The sequence below is a fragment of the Ornithorhynchus anatinus genome, chromosome X1, assembly GCF_004115215.2.
Source record: "Ornithorhynchus anatinus isolate Pmale09 chromosome X1, mOrnAna1.pri.v4, whole genome shotgun sequence".
Classification (NCBI taxonomy): domain Eukaryota; kingdom Metazoa; phylum Chordata; class Mammalia; order Monotremata; family Ornithorhynchidae; genus Ornithorhynchus; species Ornithorhynchus anatinus.
In genome coordinates this window covers 33,543,099-33,568,493 of record NC_041749.1, presented here as the reverse complement: position 1 = coordinate 33,568,493, position 25,395 = coordinate 33,543,099, and the positions used below count along the sequence as shown (strand labels likewise).

Genomic DNA, 25,395 nt, shown 5'->3' with positions numbered 1-25,395 from the left:
CAAAACCCATTTACTTAAACCGATGGCAGCATAGTGCCGCTGCTGGGTCATAGCACCTCTGGGGTGCCATGGTCAAGCAGGCGGAGTAGCCGCTTTGGGTTGCCTTCCTCCTCTCTCTGCCCCTCGCCTCCCTCCCCTCCTCTTCCTCCACCCCACCTTCTTTTCTCGGATCCCCCCCAGATTTTGAAGATGGCCCTTCTCCGTCCTGCTGCATTAGCAACTGAGGGCCAGGGCCATGTTTATTCTGGTCTACAGGTGGCATGGTGCCATCCCCCCAGGGCATTGACTAGGCAGGATTTAGTGCTGCTGTTCTTGCTGCAGAAATGCCTCAATTCAGGTTGCCCCCCAAACAACAGGGTAGTGACCTGAATTTGGAATGGAGAGCCAGTTGCCAGCTGGTTCCCCCCTTCTCTTCCCTTCCTTAATATTTATGGTACTTGTTAAGTACTTACCATGTGCCAAGCACTGTTCTAGGCACTGGAGTAGGTTCATTCCTGTCCCACTTGGAGCTCACAGTCTAAATTGGAGGGAGTAAGATTTAATCCCCGTTTTACGGACGGGGCAACTGAGGCACAGCGAAGTGAAGTGACTTAATAATAATAATGTTGGTATTTGTTAAGCGCTTACTATGTGCAGAGCACTGTTCTAAGTGCTGGGGTAGATACAGGGTCATCAGGTTGTCCCACGTGAGGCTCACAGTTAATCCCCATTTGACAGATGAGGTAACTGAGGCACAGAGAAGTTAAGTGACTTGCCCACAGTCACACAGCTGACAAGTGGCAGAGCTGGGATTCGAACTCATGACCTCTGACTCCCAAACCCCTGCTCTTTCCACTGAGCCACGCCAAGAAGACATGTAGCAGGGCCGGGATTAGAACCTAGGTCCTTCCGACTCCCAGGCCCATGCTCTTGCCTCTGGGCCATGCCACTCTCCTTGTCTGCTTCCCCTTTATGCCTGAAAAAGTAGGGGAAACAACCCCCACTGGCCACCCCGACTGCCCCTGGACTGCAGTAGCATGATAATCCTCTCCCAGGGCCATTCCACCCAGCAGAGCCCGCAGCCTCAGAGGAATGAAATGCAGAGCCATGAGGTCATTTTGCATTCTGGTGGCAAAGAATGAGTGAGCGAGTGAGAGAGAGAGAGAGAGAGAGAGCAGTATGTACCCAATGTCATGGAACATCATAAAAACCTTCTGCATCTCCACCACCACCCAACTCCGCACCTTGCCGATTGGGAGGAAAGTTCGGCTAGGCTGGCTTTGCCCACCCAGATCCATTTCACCTGTTTTTTCTCATGCTTCCCGCTGCCTTGCCCACCTCTGGCCCCGCCAAGGCTCCGGCCCTTCCCAGCCCACCCCACCTCGTCCTCCAGAGGCAGGCAGCGAGGCGTCGACAGCCTGATTCCATCTGTCCTTGTCGACACTCTCCATCTCGGCCAGGGGAGAGAGTTCTCCCCCATCCCCCGGGAGCTACCCGGAGAAACTCCCTCCCAGCCAAAGCGGAAGCGAAAGGGCAGACAGGGTCAAAGGAGTGGGCAGGGGCAATGAGTTTTGGTCATCTTGAGACTGACGTGAAACAAAAAGAACGCACACACTCACACATACAAAGCCAAACCTAGGAAGTTGGGAGTGTGTAGGGGGGACACAGTGATAAAAGAGGGATGGAGAGAGTGGGAGGGGTGGAGAAATCAATAGGGGACAGTGGGAGGGCTGGGGAAATCAAAGGGGGAGAGAGGGAGAGATGGGGAAAAGAGAAGGAGAGAGGGTGACAGAGGGGTGTGGGAGAAAACGGAAGGGAAGACAGAAGAGAATGGGAAGAATGGAGGGGATGGGGAGAGAGGGCAAAAGAGTAAGGAGGGGCAGAGATCGGGGGAAAGGCAGTTCCAGAGAGACAGAAGGAAACCCAGGAGAAAGAGGGAGAAAAAGGAAGGGATGGGGAGGAGAGGCAAAAGAGTAAAGAGAGGGGCAGAGCCAGAAATAGAACGAATGAGATCGGTGGAAAGGCAGTTCCAGAAAGAGAGAAGAAACCCAGAAGAAGGGGGCAGAAAAAGGAAGCCGTGGGGAGGAAAAGCAAAAGAGTAAGAGAAGGGCAGAGCCAGAAATAGAAAGGAAGAGATCGGTGGAAAGGCAATTTCAGAAAGAAAGAAGAAACCCAGAAGAAGGAGCGAGAAAAAGGAAGGGATGGGGAGGAGAGGCAAAACAGTAAAGAGTGGGGCAGAGCCAGCAATAGAAAGAAAGAGATCAGGAGGAAGGGCCGTTCCAGAAAGAGAGAAGACAGCCCAGAAGAAGGGGGCAGAAAAAGGAAGCCATGGGGAGGGAGGGCAAAAGAGCAAAGAGAGGGGCAGAGCCAGCAGTAGAAAGAAAGAGATCGTGTGGAAGGGCAGTTCCAGAGAAAGAGAGAAGGAACCCAGAAGATGGGGGGAGAAAAGGGAAGCCACGGGGAGGGAGGGCAAAAGAGCGAAGAGAGGGGCAGAGCCAGCAGTAGAAAGAAAGAGATCGGGGGGAAGGGCAGTTCCAGAGAAAGAGAGAAGAAACCCAGAAGAAGGGGGGAGAAAAGGGAAGCCACGGGGAGGGAGGGCAAAAGAGTGAAGAGAGGGGCAGAGCCAGCAGGAGAAAGAAAGAGGTCAGGGGGAAGGGCAGTTCCACAGAGAGAGGAGACCCAGAAGAAGGTGGAGAAGAGGGAAGCGATGGGGAAAGAGAGAGGCAGGGGGGAGAAAAAGCGAGAGCGCGGGGCCGGGCGGTGGAGAACGGACTGGCCCCGGCCGCCGGGACGGTCAGCGCGCTAGGACCTCCCGGGGAGCCGCCGGCCCGGGGCAGAAAGGACGGGCGTGGGGAGGGTCGGGGAGGGGAGAGGGGAGGGTCGGGGAGGGGAGGGGCGGGACGAAGGGCGGACGGGGGGTGGGGAGGGGCGGAGGGGAGGGGCGGCCGGAGAGAGGGGCCGCGCTGCGCTGCGCTGCGCTCCGCTCGGCTGCGCTTCCAGGCGCCCCGCGCCGGTCCGGGGAGAAGGGCGCCCTGCCCACGGCTTTGACGGACACGGCCAGTTGCTGTGCACCGGTCACCCGACCCTCTCCGCCCCGACCTCGCCCGGCCACAGCGCTCAGCGGGTCCGGAGCCGCTGGGGCCAGGTAAGGACCGGCCGGACGGGGAGGAAGGGGGCCCGGGGGCCCCAGAGAGGCGCGCGGCCGGAGCTGGGCAGCCGGGGCGAGAGGACCGGGCGAGGGGCAGGAAAGGGGGGCTCCGGGGGGCTCGGGGGGGGCTCCTCCAGCCCCTTGCATTCGAGCCGTCCCGTCCGACCTGCCTTTCGGTCTTCGTCCCCGAGCATCTCAGCGGAGGGAGGGACTGGTGCCCGAGCTGCCCGCTGGAGAGACGAGGTGGTGGCCTGCGTGACCCCCGGCAAGTGGCCCACGGCTCGGTTTGGCGGCCACTTGGGCCGGAATCTCCTTGGCCGCCCCCGGCGCCCCCGTCCCCAGCTGGGGCGGGTCGAACCGGGCCCGGAACACCGGGGGTCGGGCCACTAGCCCGGCAGGAGGGGCTTGGGGGTCCTCGCCCTCCCCTTGCCCGGACGGTGCCCTCGGACCCCGGAGGGGCGGCCTGGGGCTGAGAAGCAGGGTGGTCTGGTGGCAAGAGCCCGGGCTTGACAGTCAAGAGGCCGTGGGTTCTAATCCCGGCTCCGCCACTTGTCGGCTGTGTGACCTTGGACAAGTCGCTTCGCGTCTCAGTGCCCTCATCTGTCAAATGGGGCTGAAGACCGTGAGCCCCACGTGCGACAACCCCGTGTCTACCTCAGCGCTTAGAACAGTGCTCAGCCTGTAGGAAGCGCTAAAGAAATTCTCTTATAATTACTATTTATTATTATGTCACCGGCCGGACCTTGGGGCGCATTCGGGGGGAAGCTGGGGGACGGGGAAGCGGGGACGGGGGAGGGGAGAGGGTTTGGATAAATTCTCTGTCGCAGCACATGGGAGACGAGCGAGCTACGGCTAGACTTTCTCAGAAAGCCGCTCCTTAGAGGGACAGCCCGAGGGGCGGGGAGGAGAGGTGCCGGAGAGATGACCGTTGGCCTTCTGAGGTTCCTCGGGCGGCCTGTAATAATGCTGGTATTTGTTAGGCGCGTACTATGTGCCCAGCACCGTTCTAAGCGCTGGGGTAGATACAAGGTCATCAGGTTGCCCACGTAGGGCTCACAGTCTTCATCCCCATTTTCCAGACGAGGGAACCGAGGCACAGAGAAGTTAAGTGACTCGCCCAAGGTCACACAGCTGACTAGCGGCGGAGTCGGCATTAGAACCCATGATCTCTGACTCCCAAGCCCGCGTTCTTTCCACTCAGCCATGCTGCTTGGCCTGTGCGACCGAGGAGGTGGCCACCTGGGCGGGAGGGTCCGCGTGCCACTTTCCGTGCTGTCAGCGAGTCCCGGGGAAACTGAGGAAGGAATGCAGCTGGTCCCCTCGGGAGGAAAGCGGGGATGGGCTCCGTTGCCTGGACACCGGGATGGAGATTTGCTCTCACTGCTGGGGGGGGGGGGGGACCAGCGTGGGGCGGTGGTAGGGTTCCGTGGGGAACCACTGGGGAGGGGGGAGTTGCTAACGATAATAATTACTATTATTATGTTATTTGTCAAGCGTTTACTATGTGCCAAGCGCCGTTCTAAGCGCTGGGAGGAGATACAAGGTAATCAGGTTGTCCCGCGTGGGGCGGTGGTGGGGCTCCGAAGGGAAGCCCCCGGGGAGGGGGGAGTTAATAACAATAATAACAATTATTATTATGTTGTCAAGCGCTTACTATGCGCCAAGCACAGTTCTAAACGCTGGGGATTTATCAAGGTAATCAGGTTGTCCCACGTGGGGCTCCCAGTCTTAATCCCCATTTTACAGTTGAGGTAACTGAGGCCCAGAGGAGTGAAGCGTCTTGCCCAAGGTCACACAGCAGACAAGTGGCGGAGGTGGGATTAGAACCCAAGTCCTCTGACTCCCAAGCCCGGGTTCTTGCCTCTAAACCACACCGCTTCTCGGTGAGGGAGTTCGCTGTGCGGGTGCTGAGTGCTGCAGTGTGGGGGTGGACGGAGCTAAAAGATGTTAAAGCGAGAAGGAGTGAAGTGCGGGCCTGGGTGGAGGGGGCGAGGTGCCCTCTCCGAAACCAGGGGATCTGCTCTCTCCTTTCTGCCTGGCATCCGGCCCAGGGGTTCCGAGGGCACGGGGCGCATGCTTCAGAGGGCTGTCAACCCCCCAGCTGGCTCTACCGGGCCGGAGGGGGCGAGCGGCAGGTCATCTGGGCTAAAACCCTGCCCCGAGTCGGAGGTGGAGAGCACCCCTCCAGCCCAGGGTCTTGGCACGGAGACTGCGGATCCTGACCACGGAATCTGCGGGGCCCCTTGCGGTTTGTGCAGACAGAGAGAGGGGAGTGCGGGGAGGCAGTGAGTTGGAGGGGGCACGAGTACAGGGAGAGAGGGGTGAGGGTGCAAGCACATGGAGAGGGTGAGGGGCGGTTTGTGCCCAGGCAGAGAGAGGCGTTCAAGGCGTAGTCCAGCCCCATTTAACTCGACTAGCCGCAGCCCCGCCAGTCACCTACCCTGGGCTTCCTCTGCCAACATATGCCCTTCCAGTCCCTGGGGGTCTGGACTTAATAATAATTATGGTGTTCGTTAAGCACTTACTATGTGCCAAGCACTGTTCTAAGTGCTGGGGTAGATGCATGGTAATCAGGTGGCCCCATGTGGGGCTCACCGTCTTAATCCCCATTTTACCAATGAGGGAACTGAGGCCCAGAGAATTTAAGTGTCCACCAAAATCACACAGCGGACAAGTGGCGGAGTCGGGATTAGAACCCACGTCCTCCGACTCCCAAGGTCGGGCTCTCGCCACTGAACCACGCTGCTGCATCTCAAGGGTTAAAATGAAGGTGTCGGCCCATCCCCATTTCCCTAGCCCGACCGCCCCCTCCCTCCCTACCACCCTGGGGTGGGGGGACCCCTCCCCATTCGGGAGACAGATGGCGGCTCGAGTCCGGTGGGAGGGAAGGGAGCCCACCGGGGAAGCGCGCGTCCGGAGGAGTGGATTTGATTCAGCTTCCTCCAGTTGCCTTGGTAAATGTACTTCTGTGGGAGGAAGCAGAGCGTGAGTGACAGGAAAGATGGGGCGGTAGGGGGGAGGCAGCTCCAGGCCTCCCCCTCACCACCTGCCGGAAAGATGCGGGTCACCCCACCTTGTGCCAGCGCAGCGGCCTTATCAGGCTCCCTCCCGGCATCCGGGGGCGGGCGGAGGAGGAGGAGGCAGCATTGGAACCCAGGACGGCCGACTCACCAGCCAGAGGGCTGCCAGAGCTTGGGGAGAGGGTGGGGGACTGGGGCGATGCAGCAGAGAAGAAGACCCGAGTCCTTTTCGTCCACCCCCTCCACCTCAACGGGTTTCTCCCCTTGGTCTCTTGGGTGAGGAGGGCGAGGGTCCTGAAGGTTTCGAGGAGCAGCGTGGCTTAGTAGATGGAGTACGGGCCTGAGAGTCAGAAAGACCCGGATTCTAATTCCACCTCCTCCGTACGTCTGCTGGGTGGCCTTGGGCAAGTCACTTCGCTTTTCTGGGCCTCAGTTCCCTCATCTGTAAATTGGGGATAAAAGACTGTGAGCCCCCTGTGAGACAGGGATCGTGTCTTTCCTGCCAACCTCGTACCTACCCCAGCGCTTAGGGCAATGCTTGGCACAGAGTAAGCACTTAACAAATGCCATTTTTTAAAAAAATGAGCAAACAAACATCTCTGGACTCCTGGAGGCCAGAGATCATCACCTCTGTTGTCCCGGAAAGTCCCAAACACAAAGCAGTGCCCTCCGTGACTGTTGGATACCAACCACCAGTGTTCTGGGAAAGGCCAGTTGAGTCCCTGGCCCTGTGGCCTCCTGCAGCCAAACCCAACTGGGTCCGAGGCTCCCAGTTGGACGCCCCTCCCCCTTACCCACCCAGGACTTAACTCTTAGTCCTCTCTGGGGTCTGGGCTGCAGGTGTTGGACTGAGTGTCACTCTTCAGGCTAGTAGTATGCCAGGAGAACCAAGGGCTCTCGGTGGCCAGGGAAAGCACCCAACTCGCCACCCAACCGGCCAGCTAGCCCCTGGGGCTTGGCTCCAGGTAGTCTGTGCTGAATCAGGAGGGTCTGGGGCTCAGTCTGTAGTTACTAGGGCCACCTGGTCGTCCGTAGACCCCATCCTTTTAGGCCGAGATCCCCGCTTTGTGCAGGCAGCTGAACTTGGCCAAGAGGGGAGCCGGCTCCATAACAGGGCTCTGGGCCAAGTCCTGCAGCAGCAGCTGCTGCCAGTCCACCCCCCACCTCGCGCCCCCCACCCCCCCGGCATCAGGGGAGCTGCCTGGAGTTCATTAAATAGGGCCTCTTTTGAGGCAGAGCCCCCACCCCCTGCTTCAAGCCAGAACCCATGGGGATGACTGTTTCTCTGCCTCCTTTGGGTTAGGGGTGGGAGGAGGAGGAGGGCTTGGGCTGAGGCCTGGGCTCTGGCGGGGTGGGGGGGCATAGGGGGAGCTTTGATCTAAGGGGGGGAGCATCTGGAGCCAGAGAGCTCTCTAACCCAGCAGGAAAGAGTTTCTTCCTTGGGTAGTCACTGCTGCGTCCCAGCTGGAGCAGGGAGGAGGTGACCAAGCTTGTGGGTGATGGTCCCCAAGCCCTCCGGTGGGTTAAGAGTGAGACTTGGGCCAGAGTTTGATGTTAAAGCCAGCCCAATGTCCGAGGAAGAAGCGGTTCCTGCCACCTGATCTTTGGGTCGGCACGCCTGCCCGCCCTGGGTGCCGGCCCCCCATCTGGGGATAAGATCAAGCTACCCTGGGCGGCGTTCCGGGCACCAGACACCTCATGCACACAAAGCAGGAACCCACACCTGATCCTGGCTTGTTCTTACCAGAATGGAATCCAGACGGTAATCCTGGCAGGCATTGTCTGATGCCCGGGCTAGGTGGTGAGCATAAACATTTATCAGGATAGAAAGCAGACAGCTTAGAGCTGTTGCTGCAGGGCCACCCTCTAACCCCTTGCCCCGCCCTTAGCCAGAGGAGAGAGCCAGGGGGGCGCTCCAGCAGCTGGATAATCTAGGGGGGAGGGGAGGAAGCCCCATCTGCCCAAACATCTGGTCCCATCTGGAGAGGATGACGTCTCTTCGGGACCACCCCCCCCAAGCTCCTTTGAACCTGGGTCCCCAGGGCCCGGGGAAGCTTAAGGAAGTTGCTAATCAAGAGGACATGAGCCGGCCTCTCCTGCCATTTCCTCAGGAGGTGGGTCAGCCACTGCCCTTGGCCATCAGCTAGACTGGGTGCAGGGGACCAGAGGATGTCGATGGCAGCTTCTTTGGGCACAGCAAGAGGGAGTACCTTCACACACGGGAGTCGTGGGTGAAGGCAAACTCCCTCCTCCCACTCCCTTATTCTCTGTTGGGAGCAGGCCTCTGCCTGCTGTTAGCAGAAAATCACTACTTGGGCGGTAGCTCCTTGGCGGAGCTGCCCACTCGAAGCCGAGCCGTGACGTCACGGGGCAGAGGAGCCGTTGGTCCCTGCTGATGGCAGAATTGTGCCCTCTGCCCTGGTCCAGGCACTCCTGGGAAATGCCTCCACCTTGGAGTGCCTGCCCCACCCAGAAATGTTCCTGGGCCCCGAGGTACAGAGCTCTATACACAGCAAGCACTCAGTAAATACCATCGATAATGATGTTGAAGATACCCGTTCTCCCCTGAGATCACATAACCAGGAGACTTTCAAAAACCTCATGAATAGGCTACATAAATGCCCACGTTGGCATAAGCATAACTGTAGAGAAATCCAGTAATACTGATCTGCCTGTATTTTCAAAGCCTCTCATCCTGTTTTAAATTTGCAGTTCCCATCGTGTGTGGGTGTCGGGGGGATGGGAGGGGGAGGATTAGTTCCATTTCACGGAAGAGGAAAAATGAGGTCCCAATAGCTGTGATGTGGCAGCTTTTGATCGTCCTAGTTGGGTATTTAGAAAGGACCTCCAGGAGGACAAAGGGACTCCTACCCTGGGAAGGTCTTTAGAACTTTTTTCAAGCACTCAAGGACCCTTTTGGCTTCTGAGAACATTTTTTAGACGCCAGTAATGAGAGTCAATAAGAACTTGGCTCCGGGGACAGGAGCCCAGGGCAGTAGTAGTTACGATAGCTGTGTGACCTGAGGCAAGTCATTTAACTTCTCTGTGCCTCAGTTACCTCATCTGTGAAAATGGGGATGAAGACTGTGAGCCCTACGTGGGACAACCTGATTGCCTTATATCTACCCCAGTGTCTAGAACAGTGCTTGGCACATGGTAAGCGCTTAACAAATACCAACATTATTATTAGTAATAATAATGGTATTTGCCACACTTGGTGTGGTGCATTGTTCTATGCACTTGAGAAGTTCACAATAACCAAGTGACATGTGCCACGAACACAAAGAGATTACATTCTATTGGGGAGACAAACACGAAAATATTTACAAAACTGTCTAAACAAATGAATTGAGTGACATATAGATATATGTTTCTATGTAAGTGCTAAAGAGGGTGGGATGTGTGAGGAGACTAAAAGATGGCCCAGCCACTAATACTTGCCAGCTGGCTCTCCTGCACCCGGGCGCCATGCTTCCTATTTGGGATTCCCACTCGGACTTGTTGCCCTCCCACCTGATTGATCCCCTCTCCCCCTCCTAATTCCAAACAAACATACCCACGGGACCTAAGTCACTCTCACCAGGACCAACGGTCTGGAGAGGGGGAACGCCAGTTGACTGACTGCCCTGCCAGCCCAACTCTCTGCCACTTTCCCCAGCACGACAGCTTCCATTCACTGAAGAGGGCGGGGGGTCCTTATCAGCGGGTATGCTGGTGGGTTTTTGTGCTTGTTTTTGAGCCTAGAGAGGTCTGGCTGAAAGCAGATCTTGACAGTTTAGAAGCAGCTCCTTGTTCAGAGCCAAACTGTTGATTAAAATGAGGGAGTCAGATTATTTGTCGAATTCAATTCTCCTCCTCCCCAACCCCATTCCCCTGTTCCCCTCAGATTTGGTGGTCATAGAGAGTTGACTAGAACGTGTGTGCGTGTGTGTCCCTCCCCAAGCTCCAGTGTGGACAGCTGTGCCTCAGTTACCTCATCTGTAAAATGGGGATTAAGACTGTGAGCCTCTTGTAGGATAGGGACTGTGTCCAACCTGATTAACCATCTTGCCGCTTAGTACAGAGCCTGGCACATAGTAGGCGCTTAACAAATATCATTAAAAAAAGGGAAATGTGGTGGGCTTGTGTGGTAAAATAGTAGTGCCTGGATCAACTACTGCCCGACCCAGCTTCCGCCCTTTGCATGCAGCATGCCCCTCAAATCCATTAGACTTGTGATATTTTTTCACTGACGAAGGGAGATGGGAAAGGGAATGCTGGTTCCTCTGAGGTGGGATAAGCAGGGTGGCTTAGTGAAAAGAGCACCGGTTTGGGAGTCAGAGGATGTGGGTTCTAATCCCATGCTACTTGTCTGCTGTGTGACCTTGGGCAAGCCGCTTCACTTCTCTGTGCCTCGGTTACTTCATCTGTAAAATGGGGATTAAGACTGTGACAAGGTAGATTGTCCTGTATATACCCCAAGGCTTAGAACACCGCTAGGCACATAGTAAGCGCTTAATAAATATCATAATTATTATTATAAAGGGAATGGAGTGGGTGAGCTTCTGGGATTGATACGCAGCAACAGCACGGCACTGTTTGAATCCTCGTCCCTGCTGACGGCAACACATTGGCTTCCTTCATCTTCTTCCCCAAGCCTACCCAGGCAGCCTGCTGGACCGCAGCCACCACCCTCCCCCGTCCACACCCTTCCATAAAAGCATCTCAAGTACTGCTGGGGCTCCCAGAAAGCAGGTCTTGACACTGGAGAGAGGGTGACGGGGTGGGTGCCTTGGATCTGGTTGTGGCCAAGCTCCGTTACCTGGGATAGAAAGAGGAGGCATGGGGAGTGTTACATTTCTATCCAAAAAAGATCCTGGAAAGGTGGACTTCAGGGCCGTCACCGATTGGGATGCCAGGGGGCGGTGGGGTTGTGTGTGAAAGGCGGTGGGGCACTGAAGCCCTTGCCCGACAGAGGCCTGAGCCCATCCTGTTCCCTCTGAGTGGAGGTCAAATCACGCTGGGACTTCTCTTGGGGCCCGGGTCCACCCTACTTCATGGCACTAGTGGGGCAGAGGAGGGAGGACTCAGTCTGTGGGAGAGTTGCACATTTTTCCTCTTCTCCAATAGAGCAAACTACCTCCTTCATGGAGCTGGAGCTTGGGTAGGGGTGGCCCCTCAATGACTGTTGGTGGCAGCAGCGTGACTCAGTGGAAAGAGCACGGGCTTTGGAGTCAGGGCTCATGAGTTCGAATCCCAGCTCTGTCACTTGTCGGCTGTGTGACTGTGGGCAAGTCACTTAACTTCTCTGTGCCTCAGTTCCCTCATCTGTAAAATGGGGATTAAGACTGTGAGCCCCACGTGGGACAACCTGATTCCCCTAGGTCTACCCCAGCGCTTAGAACAGTGCTCGGCACATAGTAAGCGCTTAACAAATACCAACATTATTATTATTATTATTATCACTGGGATAGGATGTATCCTTAAAAGAATAAACACCTTTTACCCCTCCACTTACCCTTTCTAGCCTACTCTCTTGCGTTCAGCCTTTGTCTTTCTTGAGCAATCAATCAGTATTTATTGGGCTCCCACCCAGGGCAAAGTATCGTACTAAGCCCGTGGGAGAGTATTACAGAAGCAAGGATCATGCTTCCTGCTCTCCGGGAGCTTACAATCTCATTTCATTCATTCATTCAATCACATTTATTGAGCGCTTACTGTTTGCAGAGCACTGTTCTTAGCTCTTGGGAGTGTACAATATAACAATAAACAGACACATTCCCTGCTCACAATAAGTGTACAGTCTATAAGATAATGATGGTATTTGTTAAGTGCTTACTCTGTATCAATCACTGTTCTGAGTGCTGGGGTGGATACGAACTAATCAGGTTGGATACAGTCCCTGTCTCACATGGGGCTCACAGTCAGAAGACACTCAGGTGGGAATGGAACAGAGCTCTTAATGGGTGCATACAAACACCTAAGAGGAGTAGAAGACAGGGTTATCTAATTTTTTTTAATGGTATTTAAGTGCAGAGAAGCAGCGTGGCTCGGTGGAAAGAGCACAGGCTTGGGAGTCAGAGGTCATGAATTTGAATCCCAGCTCTGCCACTTGTCAGCTGTGTGACTGTGGGCAAGTCACTTAACTTCTCTGTGCCTCAGTTACCTCATATGTAAAATGGGGATTAAGATTGTGAGCCTCATGTGGGACAACCTGTGGGACAACCCTGTATCTACCCCAGTGCTTAGAACAGTGCTCTGCACATAATAAGCGCTTAACAAATTCTTTTTTTTTTTACTATGTGCCAGGTACTGTACTAAGCACTGGGATAATCAGTAATCAGATTGGACACAGCCCCATCCCACATGAGGCTCATAGTCTCAATCCCCATTTTATAGATGAAGTAACTGCAACACTGAGAAGTTAAATGACTTGCCCAAGGTCACACAGCAGACAAGTGGTAGAGCTGGAATCAGAACCTGGAACTTCTGAGTCTCAGGCCTGTGCTCTATCCGTTTTGCCATCCTGCTTCTCTAATTGACAGGACTGCCAGAGACGATCTAATCAGCTACAAGTTTCCCGGTCTCTTCCCATTTCGGAGCTAACAGAACTCCAGGCCTAGGCATTCTCAGAAAAATAAATCCCTGTTGCAGAAGACTAATTTTGGGAGCGTTTCTCCCACTCCCTTTTCTCTTTCTCTCCCACTTCCTATCTTTTTTAAAGCCATGCTTATTTTTATCAAGGTTCCACACAGGGGAAGCGTATGTACTGATGCATACTGCATGCCTGGCAGCCATCAGGTAAATGCTACTTAAGATTCCCAATATAAATTATAATAGTTGTCGTAATTGTTAAAGTGCTTGCATTGTGCCAAGCACTGTACTAAGACCTGGGGTAGATACAAGGTAATCAGATAGAATACAGACCCGATCCCACATGGGGCTCACTGTCTGGTGGGGAGAGGAAGAACCCTATTTTACATATGAGGAAACTGAGGCACAGAGAAGTGAAGTGACTCACCTAAGGTCATGCAGAAAGTAAGTGGAAGATCCGGATTAGAACCCAGATCCTCTGACTCAAAGGCCAATGCTATTTTCCACTATATTTTTTTCCTCACTAGGGTCACTCTGCCCCTCTCAGGATCTCACCTGGAGAGTTTCCAGTTCTCTACCAGTCTCGGCTATGGGAGGGAGAGTCAAGCGGAAGCATACCCATTCCATTCCTAGCTTGGGCAGTGGCTAGTAAGTGGAAGGCAATCTGCTACAAGTCAAAACTCACCCGTGCTGGGCAGCAGGGGCATGGGATAGAGTCAAGGGTGGAGAGTCAAGTTTACTGCGCTGAAGAATGAGATGGTAAACCAGTTCTGTATTTTTACCAAGAAAACCCTATAGATATACTACCAGAACGACTGCAGATGGAGGTGGGGTGTTCAGGGAGAGATGTGTCCACGGAGACGACACGACACCATAAGACAAGGGCCACTTTAAAAGTTTTGCGAAGCCATGGGTTAGAGCAAGCTGGACTTGGGGCTGAATTCCAGAGCTTTGGTTCAGCCCCTGATTCTCTTAGGGGAGATGTCTCCCCACTTTTTTCAATTGTAAAATGAACATAGCCACCAGCCCCAGGCTGGGAGGCTTAATCAATCAGTGGCATTTGTTGAGAGCTTCCTGGGTGCAGAGCACTGTACTAAGCCCTGAAGAAAGCAGAATATAACAGAACTGGTAGACACCATCGCCGCCCACAAGGAGTGCAGTTATGTACGTTATGCAGCAGAGGCAGAGATGGAGGTGGAGAGGCTGCAGAGGGTAAGGCCTTATAATAATCCTGGGCTGCTTAACAGTCACACGAATTCCCTGAAATAGTGACACCCAGGCAATGGATCGCATCACCCTGCCTGGTCAGCTGAGCACCACGGCTCCTGCTCTGGCCAGGAAGGAATATTTGCTAGGTCGGGGGTCGGGGCGGAGGGGACCCCAGAACCACCGGGGGAGAAATCAAACACTCTGTGACTGTTCCAACAGAGCTGGAGTCCTCTAAGAGATGGTTGTCTGGAGTAGTAATTATCTATGTGCTGTTGCAAAAAGGTTTCAAATGCAAAACCAGAACTCATTCTCCCTCCACCACCCTCCTGACACTCTGAATTAGAGTGACTCGAGGGAGTGTTGTCAACCAATTTATTCACTGGGCTAGAAAGACCATCATCCTCGGGTTGGAAGGGAGCACCAGGGCTCATCACCCCGCCTCCAACCAGCACAGCACCTCAAAGTACTGGATGATGGACCAACTACAAGAATGCCAAACAGGCTCAAATCTCCTCCCCTCCCTGCCCCCTCACTCCCTAGGGAGTAGGTGCCCTTAGCTCTCCTGGCCCTGACCCCGATGGGGCTGTTTTAATCTACACAGTGACATTGGAGGTGGTACGAATGGGGACAAAGTGGCAAGCTGATGGCCTGAGAGGAGTAAGCCCTTTTTCCCCTTCCTTAAAGGGGTTTGGCCTCCTTGAATGAGCATGGATTTAAGAGTAAGGAGACCCTTCACCTCTTACCTGCTGTAGGACTTTGGACAAGTCACTTAGCCTCTCCGGCACTCAGTTTTCTCATCCGTAAAATGGGGATTCAAAACCTGTTCTCCCTCCCGCTTAGACCATAGGATAGAGACTGTGTCTGAGCTGATTACTGTGTATCTACTCCAGTTCTGAGTGCAATTATTATGATGATCTCCTAAATCAAAAGTGGATTTTTGAAACCTTTCATCTGTCTTCATTTTGTCCTCACCCCTTGTCAATCTCTCCCATTTCCCGTGTTCCTTACCTCACTCTTTTTCTTCCCTGAGATTCCCAGAGGACTCTGGGGGCTGCATGGGGACCAGCACTGGGTGGCTGAACCAAAGAGACAGATGGTGGAGCTCTCCAAAGAGGTGGGCCCAGGGCTGGGAATATTAAAAGTCAAGTCAAATGCACCCAGACTCTGGGTCCTCCAGCACCCACAGGAAGAGGGGCAAGGCTGGACTACACATGGGTGGTCTTTGCTCTGACCCAGAGCAATAACAGAAGGCTCAGGGGACAACCAAGGTTGGAGTCTGCTCAGAGGCAGTTGCTGGGTCCCAAACCAGTGCCAGCTCCTCCTTAGAGTAGGGTTAATTCAGTACAGGATGGATCCCTGGAAGTCTGGTGAAATTGGTGGATGTGGAGGTGGGGACAGAGGAAGGGAGGGAGAAGCAGGGAAGGAATGAGGGAACGTTTCTCTGGAGTCGGAGAATGGTCTGAAGAAGGTGACGCAGCAGAAAGTCCCTGGGCAATGAGGGCTCCTCTCTCCAGGGTTCCACTATGCCAATGATCCTTTGTTTTTTGTCCTCAGATTCATTGACAATATTGTTCAGGGGACTAAGATCATTTTCCTCATTTGCAAATGTGAAGAAGACCCAAAGATCTATTATTGAAGCTTGGCCCTGGGGGGGAAGAGGGCCAGAACAGTGTCATTCTCAGGCTGGCAAGCGACTCACTCACTGTGGCTGTGGGGTCAGTGGGGCTGTATTCGTTCATTGTCCTATTTATTGAGTGCTTACTGTGTGCAGAGCACTGCACTAAGTGCTTGGGAAGTACAATTCAGCAATAAAGTGAGACGATCCCTGACCTCACCAGGCTCACAGTCTAGAAGGGAGAGAGACATCAAAACAAGTAAACAGACATCAATATAAATAAATAGAATTATAGATATATACACATCCAAACAAGTAGACAGGCATCAATATAAATAGAATTATAGATATATACCCATCGAAACAAGTAAACAGGCATTAATATAAATAGAATTATAAATATGTACATATATACACAAGTGCTGTGGGGCTGGGAGACGCGGAGGGGATGGGGAGCTGAGGAAAAGAGGAAAAGAGGTCTTGGAAGGCCTCTTGGAGGAGATGAGCCTTCAGTGGGGCTTTGAAGGGGGGAAGTGCGATTGTTTAGTGGATTTGAGGAGGGAGGGGGTTCCAGGCCAGAGGGAGGATGTGGGCCAGGGGTCGACGGTGGGACAGGAGAGAGGGAGGCACAGTGAGAAGTTTAGCACCAGAGGAGCTGAGTGTGCAGGCTGGGCTGTAGAAGGAGAGAAGGGAGCTGAGATAAGAGGGGGCAAGGTGATGGAGAGCTTTGAAGCCGATAGTGAGGAGTTTTTGTTTGATACGGATGTTGATAGACAACCATTGGAGATTTTTGAGGAGGGGGGTGACATACTCAGAACGTTTCCCTAGAGAGATAATCCAGGCAGCAGAGTGAAATATGGTCTGAAGTGGAGAGAGACAGGAGATTGGGAGGTCAGAAAAGAGGCTGATGCAGTAATCCAGTCAGGATAGGATGAGTGATTAGATTAAGGTGGTAGCAAGCAGTGTGCCCAGTGGATAGAGCATGGGCCTGGAAGTCAGAAGGACCCGTGTTCTAATCCCAGCTCTGCCACTTGTCTGCTATGTGACCTTGGGCAAGTTATTTCACTTCTCCATGCCTCGGTTACCCCATCTTTAAATAATAACAATAATAATGGTATTGGCTAAGTGCTTACTATGCGTCAGGCACTGTACTAAGAACAGGGGTGGATACAGGCAAATCGGGTTGAACACAGCCCCTGCCCCACACGGGGCTCAGGGTCTCATTCCCCATTTTACAGATGAGGTAACTGAGGCATGGAGAAGTCAAGTGACTTGCCCATAGTCACACAGCGGACAAGTGGAGAAGTCACGATTAGACTGTGAGCCCTATGTGAGACAGGGATTTGGTCTAACTTAAGTTGCATTTACCTCAGCGCTTAGTAGAGTGCTAAAGCTCCTAACAAATACCATAAGAAGCAAAATGCACCCTGGGAGTAACCCAAGCACTGGCCGGGCGGGGCAGACCGCAGGTGACTCCGGCCCAGCGATGACCCAGGCCCCGTCCTGCGGCGATGTGCGGCGGTGCAGAGCGTCGCTCCAGGAAGCAAAGCCGCCCTCAGCGGGCTCCACGTCACTGGGCTGGCCTGCCCCGCTCTGCCCCGAGCACAGACCTGGCCCCAATCCCTGCAGAGCCTCGTTGGCAGCCCCCGAGGCCGGATGGGCGGTACTGGAGAATGAAGCAACCTCCCACCTGTCGGAGAGGAGCCGGGCCAGGGCCAGCGGAGGGGAAAGGCTGCCTTCCCAGCCGCCCAGAGGTGTGAGCTGACGGAGAGAGCAGGGTGCCAGAGTGGAACAATGACCTCATTCCCAAGTTGAGAGTCACCTCCCACTAGGCCTCGGAGAAGCTTTGGGCCTGAGGGTGCAGGAGCTTGGGAGGACCCCTTGTGCCGGTGAGGGTACAGTGGGATGGTTAGGCCTGCTCAGAGCGAGCCCGTGGACATACCCAAGGGGCACGTGCTGTGGCGATTGTGGGTGGGCATGAACACCCATGTGTATGTGTTTAATGAGACTGAAAAGGCCATTACTGGGAGTGTTTCTGTATGTGCATGTGAGTGTGTGTACATGTGTGAACAGGGCTTAAATTGAATGGATTCGTTCAGATCTAGATGGCCTTTTTGGTGAGACAGGGACTTCTATTGTTCTCTATTCCAGTGCTTAGCACAGTGCTTGGCATTTGGTAAGCACTTAACAAATACCACGATCATTATCATTATCACTATTATTATTATATGCAGAAATTTCTTAGTGAGGATCTGGAGCAAAGACCAGGAACTGTACCCACAGATGGCATGGAACAAAAGGAATCCAGAACACTTTTTTCAAAATCAATAGGGTGTGTCCCTGGATGACTGTGTGTTTGTGGGGCTGGTTGTGTGCTCGCGAGTGTGCGAGCAGTCTGCATTTGTGTGTCCAGGTGAACCCAGCCTCCAGTTCAGGTGACGTGTCCAATTCAAACCGGGCACAGCCCCAGCGCCAGACAGAGAGTGTGAGTGAGGGGGAGAGGGAGAGAGCGTGAGCGAGAGGGAGAGAGAGCACAAGCGGAGCCACTAACGGCCCGGCGGACACCAGAAAACCCGGTAGCAGGACCAAGCTCTACATCTACGAGCTCAGGGAGGGCCTGGCTCCTCGGGGTCCCATGAACACAGAAACTTGGATGTGCGTGGAGCGGTTCTGTCTTTTAAGCGTGAAATCCACAAACATCTGGCCTCCACAGCCTGTTTCCCCACAGCTCCGGCATTCCAGTTCCAGCTTTCTTCCTCCAAGCTCCTGCGGGAGGGACCCTGCTGCGGAGGGGACCCAGGCTGGGGCCAGTTCTGGGCCAGCCCGGGCGGGAGGGGGTGGGGGGCGACGCTGGCTGGGTCCCCGTGCTTGATTTTACTCCCTCTGTGCAGCTGCCAAAACAAAGTAAATAAAATGTTTGTTGCATATTTTTTTTTCAAGAGAAAGCCAGAGCCAAAATGTTTAGCACTCCAATGTTCCTGCTCTGGTCAAAGGTTAACCAGCTCCGAGAAGCACACACAAAAGCGATTTCTTTTTCTGCCTTTTCTCATCTCTTTTCCCACCCTCTCCTACTCTCTCTGCTCCCTCTCCTCCCCTCCCCACTTTCCAAACCCTTTCTTATTGCCTCTTATCCCATTTTCTCTTATTCTTCCTTTTTCCTCACACTTTCATTCTCAACCCCCTTTTCCCTTCATTCTAGTTTCCCCTTTCTCCCTCTGCTTGCCTTTCACCTTTCCTTTCCTTTTCTCTCTTTTCACCATCTCATTCTTCCTTCCTTTCCCCCCTCTTTCTCTTTCTCCCCTTTCCTTCCCAATTCTCTTTCCTCTCTCACTTATCTTTACTCCTTTCCTCAATGTCATTTCTCAAACTTTCTTTCCTCTTATCCTTCCTTTCCTCTCTCCCCTTTGTCTTCTCCTTTCTCATTCTTTCCTCTCTCCCCTTCCTCTTCTTCTTCCCCTCTCTCCTTCTCTGCCCTCTTTCCCCATCCTCTTTCCCTGTCCCCTTTCGGAAAGAGCACAGGCCTGGGAGTCAGAGGACATGGGTTCTAATCCTGGCTCTGCCACATGTCTGCTGTGTGACCTTGGGCAAGTCGCTTAACTTTTCTGTGCCTCAGATACCTCATATGTAAAATAAGGATTGAGACTGTGAGGCCCATGTGGGACAGGGACTGTGTTCAACACAATATGGTTGTATCCACCCCGGTGCTTAGTAGATTTCCTGGCACATAGTAAGAGGTTAACAAATACCATTATCATTATTATTATTCTAATCCTGGGTCTGCCACATATCTGTTGTGTGACTTTGTGCCTCAGTTACCTCATCTGTAAAATGGGGATTAAAAGTGGGAGCCCCATGTGGGACAGGGACGTGTGTCCAACCTGATTACCTTGTATCTACCCCAATGCTTAGAACAGTACTTGGCACATGTAAGCACTTAACAAATACCACAATTAGTAGTAGTATTATTCCCCTTTTCCTCTTCTTTTTCCCCTTTCTTCTCTCCCACTTCCTCTTCCCCCTTTTCATCATCCTCCCTTCTCTCTCCTCATCTTCATTTCCTCTAAGTGAGCCCTCCTGACCCTAGCCTGGTTGTCCTGCAGAAATCTGCCCCTACTTATTCTCCTGCTTCTCCAGAGTACCCTTCGTTGGGGTAAAGATGTTGGGGATTCAGATGGGACCAAATTTTTTTTTCAGGCTGGTGTTCTATTGCTCCCTAAAAAGGATCCAGGGTGCCTGCAGGTCCAAGGTGAGGGGATACTTAAAAAGGGTCTTGTCTGGGAGTCTGCCTCTCCCTGGGGAACTGATCTTCTATGTGACTGAGAGATCCTTGCAATTTCCAGGGCTGACCTGGAGATGGGTCAGGAGGAAGTCAGAATAATTTAATTTTGGTTGGAGAAGCTAAAGAAAGGAGGGCGCCCATGGCAAAGTGGGTGTCAGCATGGGGAGAGGGCTTTGTCTCGGCAGATGGAGACTCCGCTTTGCGGATGGAGGGCAACAAGCTCAGAGCTACTGAAGCACCAGACAGCAAGTGTCAAAGTGACAGGTTTTTGTCAGGCTGGGTTCTATCCCTTCCCACCTCTCTCCCTGACTCCGAGATACTCTCTGGGGTTCAGAGTAAGTGTCCAAAGGGGACGGATCCCAAGTCTGGAACCGCGCTTTCCACCCAACAGGCACTTAATACTGATTTCTTCCCCAAGGGCTAGGATCATTCCACCAGTGACATTTATTGAGAACTTCTGTGTGTGGAGTGTCGTACTAAGCCCTTGGGCTTAGCGCATAGTGAGCATTATATAGCACATGTGCCAGTGCTTGGCACATAGTAAACACTTAACAAATACCATTATTATTATTACAATCCAATAGAGTTGGTAGCTGTGATCCCTGCACTCAGAGAGTTTCCAATCTAGTTGGGGAGGTAGATAAATAAATGGAAGTGGGGAGAAGCAACAGAGCTTAAAAATAAGTGCGCCTAGTGAGGGTGGGGAGGGAATGAATGAAGAGCTTCTAAAGTACCAAATATAGGCTATTTTATACAAAATCGATTAAACTAGATGTCAGCAAATCATTAGAACTGGATGACAGTGACAGGAGAATTCTCCCAGAATACAAAGAGGAAGTTGTGAACTCCTGCCGGGAGTGTGTGACAAATGGCCACTCTACCAAGATAGGTGGTCAATCAATCAATCAATGATATTTATTGAGGACTTACTATGTGCTGAGCACTGGACAAGGCACTTGGGAGAGTGCAATACAAAAGAATTAGCAGTCATGTTCCCCACCCACAAAGAATTTATAGCCTAGAGGACAGGTGGAGTGCTAATGTAGTTCCCATCTGTAGAAAGGATTCTATATGGAGAAGCTCCAGGCAAGAGTGTGTAACCTATTTTTACTTGTCTACTGGCCCCCTGTGTGACCTGTGCCTCAGTTTCCTCATCTGTAAAATGGAGACAAAAAACCTGTTCTCCCTGCCCCTTAGATTCTCCCTCCCCCTTAGTCTGTGAACCCCATGTGGCTCGGAAACCAGGTCTTATCTAATTATATCTCCGTCAGCACTTAGTACGGTGGTTGGCACTATATAAATGCTGAACAAACACCACTATTACTATTATCGTTGTTGTTGTTACTAATGGCTCTCCTATCAGAGGATTGGTGAGTTGCTAATGTAACTCCCATCTCTAGGAAGCCGATTCCGGGAATTATCACCCAGTGAATTTTTTTCTGTACTCGACAAATCGGAAGAATCTTTAATCAAGATTAGGATCAAGGAGCACTTAGAAAAACATAGCGTATGGGGAGAAAGACAAAACATGAAGTCTAAAAGGAGAAATCATGTCTCATCAATGAGCTGGCATTCCTTGAAGGGGCCAATAAACATGTGGAGAGACATAATATTTAGAGTAAAAGATCTTTTACTACGTTTCATGCCACAGTCTTTTCAGAAGACTGAGGCATCATGGGACTGGGATGGGAGGAATCTGTCGTAGATAGACTAGCTAGGAGATGGAGAATAAAGGTGAGGCCAGCCGGCCACTTTTTTAGGTGGAGAATCGATCCGTCGTATTTATTGAACATATACTAAGCGCTAGAGAGAGTACGACACAACAGAGTTGGTAGACACGTTCTTTGCCCAAAAGGGGCTTCCAGTCTAGAGGGAGAAGAGTAAGTAATGAGACTCTCCATGTTTGACTTAACATTTCAGAAATGATCTGGAAGGAAGAGAACACAATGAAAGATCCAAGTTTTCAGATGACATTTAGGTAAGATGCTGTGCAGATGGGGGTAGGCTGCAGGAAGGCTCAGAAAGACGAGGGAGTGGGCAGAAAAGTTGTAGATGAGCGTCAGTGGGTGCAAGTGTAAAATAATCCAACCAGGGAAAAAACACCCAAACTCCACGAAAATGGGCTGTGAGCTATCCTTTTCAGCTGAGCAAAGAGATGTTGGTGTCAATTGCTCCTGCTAATGATTGGCTTAAGCGTGCAGCAGCTGCCAAAATATGCCCAACCATAATTTTGCATCAGGAAAGGTTGAAAAACAGCAGAGTATCGTTTTTACCCTTATATAAAGCCATGGCTTGCTCACACCTGGAGTACTGAGTGTTTCCTCATACCAATCAGTCAATCAACAGTATTTGTTGAGCACTTATTCTGTGCTGAGTACTGTTTTGGGAAGAGTCCCTGCCCACACTGAGCTCACAATTTGGAGGGGGGAAATGACCCTAAAGTAAATTACAGGTAAGAGAAGCAACAGAGTTGTAAAGCTCTGTACCTAAGTGCTCTCTGGGAGAAAAGGGGTGGGATAATAATAATAATAATTGTGATATTCGTTAAGCACTTACTATGTACCAGGCACTGTACTAAGCTCTGGAATGATAACCCAAGTGAATCCTAGTGAAGGTTTTTGGTGAAGGTTGTTGGTTTAGGTTTTAGTAGATTGGCTAATGGCACCTAGCGTGAACAGGGAAGGAGGCAACTCCCAAGCCCGGGCTCTTTCCACTGAGCTACGCAGCAGGGAACATGTCTACCAACTCCGATAAATTATATTCTCCTAAATGCTAAGCAGCGTGGCTCAGTGGAAAGAGCACAGGCTTGGGAGTCAGAGATTATGGGTTCAAATCCCGGCTCTGCCACTTGTCAGCTGTGTGACTTTGGGCAAGTCACTTAACTTCTCGGTGCCTCAGTTACCTCATCTGTAAAATGGGGATTAAGACTGTGAGCCCCATGTGGGACAACCTGATCACCTTGTATCCTCTCCAGCGCTTAGAACAGTGCTGTGCACATCGTAAGCGCTTAACAAATGCCATCATTATTATTAATACATCACTCTTCCCACAGTAAGCCCTCAATAAATACGACTGATTGGTGGATTTGGGATAAATTTGCCGGGGGGCCACAACAGAGGGAGAGATGGATGTGTTGGTAGGCCCCAGGAGCTTTCAGTAGTGACGCAGATGCAAGAGGGAGAAGCGAAGCATCCATTGGATGGTCCATGTATCAGGGAGGTTCTTAGGGCGGTTGAATAGGTGTCACCCCGTTGCCCCGGTGGAGGTGGAATTCTGAGCGGGGTGGACGGTCGGCATCCTCCTGGAGGACACTGCTTCTGCCCTTTATGGATAGCAAGGGGCTGCCACGTTGGGCAGAACTGAGAGGAGGCTAGAGAAAGGTCTCCCTTGGCTGGGCAGGGAGTGCCCAGTGTGAGGCTCCAAGGTGACAAGGGGATGGCAGGTACAGGGGGCTTTCTTATCCTGGCCTGTCTGCAGTGTGCAGAGGGCCAAACAGCATGGTGTAGTGGATAGAGGATGGGTCTGGGAGTCAGAAGTTCATAAATTCTAATCCCCAGCTCCTCCACTTGTCTGTTGTGTGATCTTGGGCAAGTCTCTTCACTTTTCTGTGCCTCAGTTACCTCATCTGTAAAATGGGGATTAAGTCTGTAAGCCGCGTGTGGAACAGGGACTGTGTCCAACCCGATTTGCTTGTATCTACCCCAATGCTTAGTACAGTGCCTGACACATAGTAAGCACTTAACAAATTCCCCATATTTTATTATTATTATTACTTATCTGTACCTTGGGGGTGTGAACTCGGGAAGGTTGGTGTGGAAGTCAGTGGGGCAGGGAGGGAAACAACCCAGGCAGAAGCAGTGAGGCCTACTGGAAAGACTACAGGGCAAAGGCTTGGATCTGTATCCTTTGGGAATTAGGTCATCACCCCACCTTCAGCCCCGAAGTGCTTAGGTATTTACCCACAATTTATATTAATGTCTGTCTCACCATCTAGACTGTAAGTTCCCTGTGGACAGGGAACATGCTTACAGACTGATGTATTATACTCTTCCAAGCGCTTAGTACAGTGGGCAGGGATTGTCGCTCTTCGTTCCTGATTGTATTTTCCAAGCGCTTAACACAGTGCTCTGCACACAGTAAGCACTCAATAAATACAATTGAATAGATGAATGAATGCAGTGCTGTGTACACAGAGAGTGCTCAATAAATATGATTAATTGATTGATTGAGGACTTGGTGTGGCACTTAGTATTTAGTGCAGTGCCTGGCACAGAATTAGCACCAAATAAATCCCATAAATGGGGGAGTCATGCGATCTGAGTTCTAATCCCAACTCCACCACTTGCCTGCTGTAGGAAACTTGGGCAGCTTCAGTTTATTCATCTATAAAAATGGGGATTCAATACCTGTTCTCTCTCCTGCTTAGATTTTGAGTCCTTTGTGGATTGGGGAGTTTGTTTGATCTACCCTAATGCTTAGTACAATGCTTGGCGCCATAGTAAGGATTTAACAAAGAACACTATTATGATTCTTACTGTCATCATTATTATTACCATCTTGGACATAGTTCTTCAGGATCAGTCAATCAGTGGTATTTATTGAGCACTTACTCCCAGCACTTAGAGCAGTGCTTGGCACATAGTAAGTGCTTAACAAATACCATTATTATTGTTATTATTTTAATGTGCAGAGCACAACACTAAGCGCTTGGGAGAGGATAATACAACAGAATTAGCAGTCACATTCCCTGCGCATGATGAGCTAATAGTCTAGAGGGGAAGACAGACATTATTATGAATAAACAAGTAATTTATAATAAATAATTTAAAGATAAGTACTGTGGGGTTAGAGGCGGGGCAAATATCAAATGTCCAAAGGGCCCAGATCCAAGTAAAATGGCCTCTATTTAGGTCTCAATTTAGGTGAACTAAATCAGGCTGGCCACACTGTCCTGAATTCCCAGGCCCTGTGACCTAAGCTAGGAAAAGGGCAGGGAGGCCAACCCACCTCATACTCCTGTTTAAAACAACACGGGGAAGGGAATTTTTTTTCCCCTTCTTTTGTAGCATAAAAAGGGCCCAAATGATTCAGTCCTTCCCTTGGCAGAGGCCCATTTCCGAAGGAACGGAGTTAGACACATCCATTAATTAAGTAATAGCGGAAGGTGGGTGGTTGGGCTTGTCTTGCTGCCAGCACACTCGGGTTCTGCCCATCGGAGAAACCACAAGGTTGCCAGTAAACACCAAGAACAAATAGAAGGGGCAGGAGGCTGTCGGGGGACACACCGGACCCCAGAGAAGGCTGGGCAACAGCCTCTGCAGGTATGGACTGGGGAGGGAAGGCAGGGGTTGGTGGCCCCAAAGGCCAAGCCAGGGTGGTCATCGAGCCCCCAAAGCGCAGGGGGGAGGGGGCTGGCCTCAGAGGTGAGAGGTGGGTGGAAAGCAGGAAGTCCTATAGGATTCGGGTGAGGAGGGAGGAGGAAGAAACCTAAAGGAACTCTGCACAGGGAGGTAAAGACATCACTTGTTTACTGATGGGGATGGTCCAGGAGTTCGCGGGATCTGGCATTGGA

The 25,395-nt window shown here is 52.0% G+C and overlaps 1 protein-coding gene and 1 non-coding gene across 2 annotated transcripts in view; both read left to right on the top strand.

Moving 5' to 3' along the window:
- The window catches only part of SYNPO (synaptopodin), a 57,404-nt gene that overhangs the window by 5,783 nt on the left and 26,226 nt on the right, over positions 1-25,395 (top strand). The gene's annotated exons all lie outside the window — the stretch shown is intronic.
- Positions 13,258-13,395, top strand: LOC114806871. Its single transcript, XR_003754927.1, has one exon. It is a non-coding gene; the product is annotated as a small nucleolar RNA SNORA7 (small nucleolar RNA).